The sequence below is a fragment of the Branchiostoma floridae genome, chromosome 7 (genome assembly GCF_000003815.2).
Source record: "Branchiostoma floridae strain S238N-H82 chromosome 7, Bfl_VNyyK, whole genome shotgun sequence".
Taxonomy (NCBI): Eukaryota; Metazoa; Chordata; class Leptocardii; order Amphioxiformes; family Branchiostomatidae; genus Branchiostoma; species Branchiostoma floridae.
Genome location: NC_049985.1, coordinates 19,530,582 through 19,541,011, shown reverse-complemented (window position 1 = coordinate 19,541,011; position 10,430 = coordinate 19,530,582).

Below are 10,430 nucleotides of genomic sequence, written 5' to 3'. Positions count from 1 at the left end.
GGACTTAAATATATACGCAGGTGTGCCCCCACCTTAACCTGTGTGTTTTAGACTCACGTGTACATACCGCCAGTACAGACTACTCCACGTGTTTTACATAGTTTCGCCATGAGCTTGGCGCGGTCTTACCAGCGTGTTTACCAGACTTCTCCCGGACTCCCAAGACAAATTCCTTCGTCTTGACAAGACAATGTTTTCCTTGAGGCCGTGGCTCAGGAATTGATATTTCTACGATGGTTATATATTCAAACAAGTGCCCATAAAAGAAGAAATATAACAATGATAGCTGCTTTAAAGCAATATTCCATACAACATACTTTACATATTTTATTACCTCCAAAAGATAAAAGCAAGATATTTAAGAAAATGAATTGGTCATGTGCTAACGAAGTTTTAAAACACCTTTGTTATTTGCTCCTAAATGTCTATTAGGTTATTTTACGACTTTTCAATTACAATGATTGATGTATCACGAAGTTTTACGACCGTCACGTACTCCTTTTGGATGGTCACGTTTTGCAGCTTTGTGTAAAACGTGGTAGATACAATCTTCCGTTTCAATATCTGCTTGGAAAATTGGGTTGTTGGCTTTTTCCTATGGTTGCGGTTGTTGAACTCTAATGACCGTTTACTGGGAAATCCGGGCGGTGTTTTTAAGCTGAATCCCCGAAGCAAATTGTACTGGAACAGGAAATAGGGTCATCGGTACATCACCATATAATGTAGCAAGTTGCACCGTTTAATGTTTATTTGGTTAAGGTGGGGTCACACATGCGTATATATTCAAGTCCGTTTGAGGTGCATGTGACACATTTAGTCTCTACCAGGCTCCACAGGTCGCCGGAAAAATAGTACAAATTGGACACTGTATAGATACATAACATGCCAGATGAGTTAGCTGACCGAGAAGTATGGTTAGCGACCCAGCTAACTCGTCTGACATGTTACCTGTTTACGTTTGTCCAATTTCTATTATTTTTCCAACGACCTGTGGGGCCTGGTGGAGGTAAATACTCCCATGCACGCCTCATACGGACTTAAATATATACGCACGTGTACCACCACCTTTACATGGATGCATCAATTTTCGGTCAGGAAAAGAGGTTTCCAACCGTACTGCTTTTCTATCGCCGTAGATACAATGGATAACAACCCTACGGCCCTCAAAAAGATTATGGTATGTTCACACCATACTCTTTCAGCAGCTGATCGTTCAACCTAGTGACAGCGTTTGTTATGACTGTATACGTAGAACCGGCTAGGGATGAGATGCAGATTGCACTTTCAACGCCTTTTTAGGTGAAGAGCATTGGGGCGTGTTTTGCTATGACATCACACTGTGCAAATTGACCATGCCATGCTTGACCACATGAGAAAAGTTCTCACCATAGTTCCCCTGACCCAGTTGACCTAAATGTCTTTGTATGCCGTGTCCCCGTGTCAGGGGATTTGGTGTCACATTCGTCCAATCCCATCGTACGATTTAGATGCTGTAGGGTTTTCAAGCAGGCTATTATGCCCCTGTCACATATGCGAAAATCGATCGGACGACGATTCTGCGGCAATCGCCCGAGCCTCACTTATAATAATAATTTTATTGCACAACATTTTGTACAAGGTACATGGCCTACATTTGACATGGACGGTTTTCAGGTGTAAAATACGCGCAACCCTCTATCGACCTTAAATATGGCCGACCTTCCATCGATACGCCCGAAGATCGTGGATAATGTGACAGAGGCATCACAGAACCAATCAAGGATCTAAGCCTTCATCGTAAGAGACAGCTAAATTTCGTATAACAAAGACAAGATGATCCCAAGAATGAGCTCAGTTTGTACATAGGTGCGTATATATTCAAGTCCGTATGAGGTCCGTATGGATATCGTAGCCTGGAAAAATATTACAGTAGTAAACAGATAACATGCCAGAGTAGTTAGCTGGTTGAGAAATATGATTTGCCCCCAGCCCCATACTGTGCGTATGCTTGCATTACTGAAAACTGACATAAAACGATCGAGATGCATATGAGATGCGTACTGTGCGTACCGGACTGAGTATGAAAAAAAGTTTCAGACCTCAAACGGACATGATGTACACGCTTATGTGTAATGTATCTGCATCAATAGCCCTACCATCGGTTTGCAGCAATGTGAATACACCTTTATGTGATGGGGTTTACTTTCTACACAACCAAATAGAATATCTCTATCATAACCGTAGTCCGATCTACTGTGAAATGTATTTAATATTTTGTGGGACAATAAGACTATCTGCTCTATAGGAGTCCGCTTATACCTTGTGCGTACAGGACTGGTGTGTCACGGTTCTCTTGTACAATGACATGGATACTTGGAAACCGTTACTCGTGTATCATCCACCGACATTTCCCATAACATACCCATAACAGCCGTCCCAACAACGGACTCACAGCGAATCGTGTTGACGTCATCAATACCGGGGTGTCGGACGGACTATTTACATCTGACGTTCCGCTGTCAATCAAAGTATTCCACGAAGCCTGGGAAATCTCCCTGGCGTTTCTGATTATTTGTGACGTTTGTTCTCTTTTTGTCTTCATGGAATGGAAGCTCGGATGTTTCTAATGCAAAACTAGTGCGCTGGCACTGGTTGGTATACATTTTAGAGTCACTATCAAAAATGTCAAGAGGTATTAAGTACTACATTTTCTATACTCTGCTGCTATATACTATATACTATATACTGTACTACAACTACAAAACCTACTCCTTCTCCTGCTATAAATACTACTTCTACTCCTACTACTACTTCTATTGCTACTACTGCAGCCACTACTATCATACTGTACTACATTTGTACTATCACTACTACCACTACTGCTACTACTTACTATACTGTACTACTACTACTACTACTTCTACTACTGCTGCTTCACCTCCTACTACTACTTAACTACTACCACTACTACTAGTGTCAGTCATACGAGGAAAACAAAACAAAAAAGTTTCATTATGAATGTGTGTGTTTGTAAACATGCAATTAAACAATAGTGTCCGCATAACACGAATGGAGAAGACGCATTGCCTCCTTTTTAACCGTGCAATTGACTCCCCAAATGTTTTAATTGGCCAAGCAGTTAATATATGGTATGTAATCGTATAGCCTGTGGTATAACACCATATCATTGAGGCCTTAATTGAATATAAAATCATGTTGATAAAACATGTCTTTATTTTCACCAATGGCTTAGTCGAGTCGGGCAAAAATGTACGATCAAAATATTCAATCTGACATTGTTGGCCGGTTTTTCTATTGGTATTCTGCGGTCATACAAAGTATGATATGTTACCGTTACCTCAATGCATAAATTAACCAATGAGTGTGCGAGCGTTAAAATGATAAGAGCGCATTGTATAAGGCATAATGATTTTATGAGATATATATTTATTTCAATGTTTTAGAATTAATATTTTCAGTGAAAATTATTAGTACCGGGCTCCGTCTGATCTGACCTCTAGGTCATTGACCTCATTAGCATCCGGCAAATGGATCTTTCCCAGAACATGTAATTTATTTACACAGCGAGGACCTATCACGACAGCGGTGTCTATCACCCGGGCATGTCACTATAAATATCACTGCTGACGTCACCGCTCTGATGACGTCACTTCTATTCGCCTTTTCATTGGTCAACAAATATCAAATGCTCCTTCTTAGAAGAATACGGTGTTGCATTTCTGACGTAAAGATTAATATGTACACGTTCAGATTCATCTTTACTTCTTATGCCGTCTAGAGGAAGACTCTCCAGGTATTCAGCCTTGTGTAATTCACGTGGCCACCTAGCGGAAAAGGGTAGTATTGTACTCTGTTTGATAGACATAGGTCAAATACTAGGAGTGGGTACCGGAACAGGAAACTGAGGTCCAGGTCCGGTTTAGCTAGATGTACCCACACTCCCCACACGCGTACGGCTTCTCAAGCAAGACCCAACAGGGGCGGATCCAGGAATTTGCAAAGGGGGGGCGCATATGCTGTTGCATATCAGGTCGTGGCCGAAGGCCACGAAAGCGCAGCGTAGCTGCGCTGGGGGAGAGCACGAGAGGGGGGTTCCCCCCCTCTCGTTGGGGGGGTTTGGGGGGCCTCCCCCGAGAACTTTTTAAAATAAAGAGGCTCTCTGGTGCATTTTAGAGCTATTTCTGTGCAAAAATACCCAACGAATCAACACTGACTTTTAGGGCTGAACAAATATAATAAACGAACGAACACTGATTTTTATAGTTAGCAATCTCACATTCAACAATCATATTTTGGCCTGGGGGAACGACCATCGAAACATGTCTTGAGCCGGGGGGAGGGCCATTGAAAAAAAATTGCCTAAGGGGCCTTAGAAATACAAGCAAAATGTGCTCCTGAAATGCAGGAAATGAAGTTTCAGGTGGTCAAGATTTCAATTTTTTTTCTGGACGTGCCTGGTGACCGCTTGCGCGTCCGGCGCCCACGACGCTCTGGCGCTCGTCGCCATCAAAAATATTTTCCCCTGACAGAAATGTCATTACATTTAGCATAGTATACCAGCAGAGTTTATCCCTCAAAGTGCAGAAAATCCTGTTTCAGAGGGTTCAAATTTCAACATTTTTCTCCAGACCTACCTTGCGACGGCTCGTGCGCTCGAAATCGTGAAAATACGTTGGGGGCGTCGTCGCCCTTAATAATATAAGCTAAAAACCCTACTAGAAAAATAATTTAACTTAGCTTAGTCTGCCAGAAAATTTGTCCATCAAAAGTTAGGAAAGATCGTTTCAGATAGTCAAGATTTCAAAATTTTCCCGGGAGAGCATGCCCCGGACCCCCTAGGATTACGTTAATATAGTTCGCCCTCCCCATAAGAAATTTGCTGCAGTCGCCTCTGTCGTGTAATTACATATTCGCACGAAGTTTACGAAGACTATAGCAACTAAAATTGGTATCAATATCAATCCTGTGTGCATCGGTTCTTTGTAGACGGAATGGTTCACGGACGGCAACGGGATAAAACATTACGATGTTTACTTTCGTGACAGCGGGCTCTCTGATGCGTGCATATGACGTAATCATGCATATGATGGCGCGAAAATTTTTCGGCAAGTTTGTTGGTTGGCCGAAATAACTCCCGTTTTGGAATGATTACAGCAGTATTGAAGCGGTTTTCGTCACGATATCGCTAAAATGTACCCAAGTCTCTTCCAAGTAGAACATTAATTTAGTTTCTTTTGTGTAAATATCGTTCATGTGTAGTGGAAAAGATCGCCGTTTTTTCACCTGACCCATTTTGCATCAGCCCTCCCCCCGGTAAATAACGTCAAGTCCCTTAGCGGAGACATATCGTAAGTTTGACACATTTTTACTCCTGACATTTACCGTCACAGTATGAATGAATAAATGTTTAATGTTGTATCTTGCGTCGCTCAGTCCACATGGGCTAATAGGGTACCAAAATAACAAATATGATAACAATATTAGAGTCAGATGGAACATGAGCGAGTTCCGAAGGAGGGCGGGAGTATTGCCAACGTTCTGGTTACGGAATACTCTGGCTATGCCCGCAAAGACCGACACAATGAGGAAGTAAAAGCGGGAGGAGTGCGCCTTGGCATTGTTGGTTAGCGGCTTTGTATTGTCGCCACTCCGCTGCAACTTTAGCTGATTTTTTGGATTTCTTTGTGGAATTCCTTTTTTTTTGGTGGTCCAGCCGAATTTTTTGGGGGGTCAAGCCAAAGGGGGGGCGCGCGCCGGGTGCGCCCCCCCCTAAATCCGCGCCTGCCCAAGTAGCAAATCAGTGGTTAGCGGTGCAGTAGTACTGCAAGTTACCAGATGGCGCTATTCGCCAGCTCGCCAGAGGTCACAGGGAGGTTACTCCTTCTACTAGTTGTGGATCTGTGCAGCCATCGGCTTCATATCCCTAATGTGTATATGGTGATTCACCCCGCACACAGTGGTGACAGGGGTGCCTTATTCCCCCAGCTGGCTTGCTCAATGTCTGCATTTTATGGGCGACTCCACCATACGGCAGTGGTTGGAACCTTTGGTCAGAATGGCTAATTTTAGGTCGCATCGAAATCGTGGCAAGAACGCCGTCAAATGAAAAGGGGGTCTTATAAACATGCCAATCATATTATGCAATTCTCATCATAGCATGTTTATTCTAACTTATTCTCCAGACAAATTACTTGGAATTGTTGTTTGCAACTATAAGTTATGAAAGTAGTCTCAGTGGTTTTATGCAAAACCTTTCCATTTCATTTTTTCAAAAGAATTCGCCTAATTTCTGTCCTTGGTGAGGTAGTTTTGATAGGCTATTAGGCTCTGTAAACATTACATGAAAGCTAGTTACACAGAAGGCTACCAGTCTTTAATACAACTATATGTATTCTAGATATCATTTTTGGCGCAGGCCTGCAGTGGTGATTGACCATAGGTTCTGAGTTCCATGTCATGTCATTGAGAAAGGCACAGCTGCCACCAATTTCCTCTCAATAAAATCAAATGTGTTTTTGAAGGTTTGACATCGAGGTAAACAGTATTCAAATACAAACCTCTACACCTTGATGATTACTTTTGAACATCTCGAGTGACATCAATCACTCTTCTTTTAGTGTCACTTTGTGTGGATGAGAACCTTCGGAGAATAGTACGCAGGATGGCGGCTTGTACGCGTATTGAAGTAGAGCTGTACACCTCAAGCACTTTAAAGCTAGCGCTAAAGCTAAGGGCTCAACCCGCCGTACGTGCAAATGCATGCTGTCTACGTGCCAATGTAATAGAGCCCATATCGACAACATCTGTTTAAAACGATTCTTGGGTAGATTTCTCAGAAATCGACAGAAACAGATAAACATCTTGTGTTTTGCTGAGGAGTAGATGAGATAAGGAAGAACAAAAGAGATGATCACAGTTAATTAATGACCTGTCAAGTACATGTGGTAGAATTTGTTTTGTTTAGTCAGCACCCAGCTAGGAGATAAAAAGAAGGAACACCAGTGATCAGGGTCCAGTTGAGAAAGAGAGGGCACACAGAGACAGTCATGATGTGACAGAGAAGAATAAAAACCGTTTCTCGGCCACGGCAGATCTCGTGGGTCAGTGTGATCATTGTCTATCGCCACCAGTCCCAGATGCCTGCATTACACCAAAACGTGGGGAATCGTTTGGGATCCGTAAGTGGGAAGTACCACCTCATGACCCTCGCACGAGCCAGTACGGGCGACACGCGAGCCCTGTACAGCCAATACCAGTGAGTAAGGAAACCGTACGTACCCAGCACGTGTAAGTACGGAATGCATGTGGTAACGTGGCAATCGCACAGACATCGTACGTACAACTCAATAAAAGCTTTGTCACATTACCCACGATCTTTGGGCGTATCGATGGAAGATCGTCCATATTAAGATCGACAGAGAGTTGCACGTATTTTTCACCTGAAAACCGTCCCTGTCACATATAAGCCATACTTTGTACCTTGTACAATTGTTGTGCAATAAAGTTATTATTATAAGCGAGGCTCGGGCGATAGCCACAGAATCGTCGTCCAATCGATTTTCGCAAAATGTGACTGGGGTATTACCACTTGTGCAACGAACGATGCTAGCAACCGCTCACGACACGGTAAGACTTTGCGCAACCGTGTGAGTGACGTGCATTGAGACGTACTCCCTCCCTGCTTTGCCATTCCTTCCCCACGTCTTTAGAAAAACGTGTCGGACTTGGCCTCCCAAATTAACGTACAGACAAATTACACGTGCGGCAGGTTGTGCCCTTAGTATTAGAGAACAACCCAACGCACGTGCAAATGCGTGCTGCCCACGTGCAAAAATGTAGGCAATCTTTTGAGATCCGTAAATGGTAAGTGCCGCCTCCGTACGAAATCGTACGGAAACCAACGGATTGGGGAGCAAGCAGACATGCCGTAGTACGTTAAGTGCATTCAGAACTTTCTCTGCGCAAGGACTGTGGATTCAACCCCCGCACGAGATATGCGCGTGCTCCATACAACAAGTAGAGTGAGTAAGGAAACCGTACCTACGCAGCACGTGTAAGTACGACCTGCAGACAGTAATGTGGCAATCGCATATAAATCGTACGTTGTCAGCACGTACAACTCACCACTTGCGCAACGAGCGATGCACGCAATCACTCACGGCATGCACCACATACTTATAACCTTAAGAAACCGTGCGAATAATGTACGTTTACGTGCTCCCTCCCTGCTCTTGCTAGTCCATTCCCACGTTTTATAAAAAAACCTGGTGGACGCGTGGCCTCCCCATAAAAACGTACGGACAAAAACCACGTACGGTGGGTTTGGCCCTTAGCTTAAAGAATCCACTACGCCTAACGTTACGCATAAGATCATGGGTCTATCTCGGTGTAACTCTATAAGATAATCCTTGCACATTGTTGTAGTGATACACCTGAAGGATCCCCCCCCCCCCCTGTGATACCTCAGCAGGGGTTCGTAGAAGAGGTACCCTGTATCCAAGAAGAAGATGAAGCAGAAACACCATGTAATGTGAAGGTCTTTCTGTAACTGACGCGTTCTCTTGCGCATTTTTCCTCCGTGAGATATCGAGTAAGGTACTGTAGGCATTTAGCTTAGCCACCCCAACCTAGGCTCACCAGCAGTCAACGAATAATACGAAACAACGACAAGGTCCGTATCAACCTTCATACGGGGAAGGCCTTTTCTTAACCCCTGTGGGGAGGACGTGTTTATTTGATGGTTACTGGATAAAAACGGAGACAACCTGTTATGGAACCCAAAAGTTCCAAAGTCCACGTCTGTTTCCTGTTTCTTCCCGAAGAATAATACTTACCCTGTACGTTATCTGAACCTTACAGACATACACAGGATGTCTTCTGACATCTCGATTGATGATTACGCATTGTTTCAGATTGGTATCACGATATTTTTTGCAGATTAAAGTAGTTCACCACAAGGTCATCAGTCGGCCATGGACGACCTGGGACAGACGTGTACAGACTTATCCAAACCCCGGTGATGTACGCCCACACAGCATTTCTGACCTTGGGAGATCGAGGGTGCAAGTCGCCCAGCAAGCACCGACGAAAGCTACGCCAGCATATTTTTAAGAGTTAATCGCCAGCAGCACTAGGTCCTACCTAGGGTTACAATATGTATACTCGTACAAGTCGCATGTATTTCATTTTCGTATTGGGGAATCAAAAATTGTTTGGGTAAAACAGCAAAGCTATCCTAAAACAGAACCTGAAAGATCATCTGCTAGTCAATCTGAATAAAGTTGACCATATTCAGATCGGGCTTTTTGGTAATCTGTGGACGGTGTGTGTTGGTGAGATTGCTTCTAACTCCTGTAACTCCTAAACCACTTATTACATGGCCACCAAATTATGATTAGAGAATAATGTCGACATAATATCTCAAGATTGAAAGACATTTTAAGCTTTTATAATGTAATATGAGGTAATTATGACATCATAAATTAGACTGTATTGTATGGAACCGCTAAGGGGGTATTCCCAGAAAACGTCAAGGTATGCTACAAAAAATTAGCAGCAATGCAGATAGAATGATAATGTTTTTTACGACTCTTGTTGCCAATGTCAGCATTAATGACGTCAAAATGACGTCATACAGTGTCGCCAGGCATATCTAAGACACCGGTTGGACTCCGCCATCTTTTATTCACCACATTAAATTTACAAAATTACATTTTTTTCAGCAAATAATTGCAAATGACGATGGGAATAGACTAAAAAAAAAACAAACTTTCATTTAAACAGTTACAACGATTTTAGGCAAAACGTCATGGTCCGCTATCGATGACGTTATCAAATTAGCATAATGTATTCATGTTCTATTGTAAAAGATATTGTAGATATTATAAAAATACATTGATAGAACCGAAATTAGCGGTTTTCTTTAGGTATCCGTCATCTTGGATTATCAACCTTGAATGTCTTAAGATACATATCTTTCTCAACATATAATGTTAAAACCCCTTGAAAATGGACGGAAAACGTTCACGTGAATGTTTTTTTGTAAGAAAATACCAAGCAGTGATGAAATCCGTGTGAAAATAAGCTGGTTATATTTTTATCATCACATTGTCGGTCATCTTGGATTTTGACCATCTTGGATTTTGACCAATTGCGTCATCAAATTAACATAATTTATGAATATCTAATTATAAATGTCAGATTTAGATATGCTAGATATTAAAGATATATAAATGAAGTATAGTTTAGCAAGAAAATCTTAAAATCCCCTTGTTTAAACCAAAATTGGTGATTTTTGTAAAATCTGCCTTACAGAAACCCGTTACCATGGCAACACGAAAAATTATAAACTTATACTATTCTTGGAAATTGTTGCCAACAATATTTCAGAAAAAGTGTCCAACTTTGGTTGTTCTAGCACAAGCCGTTTG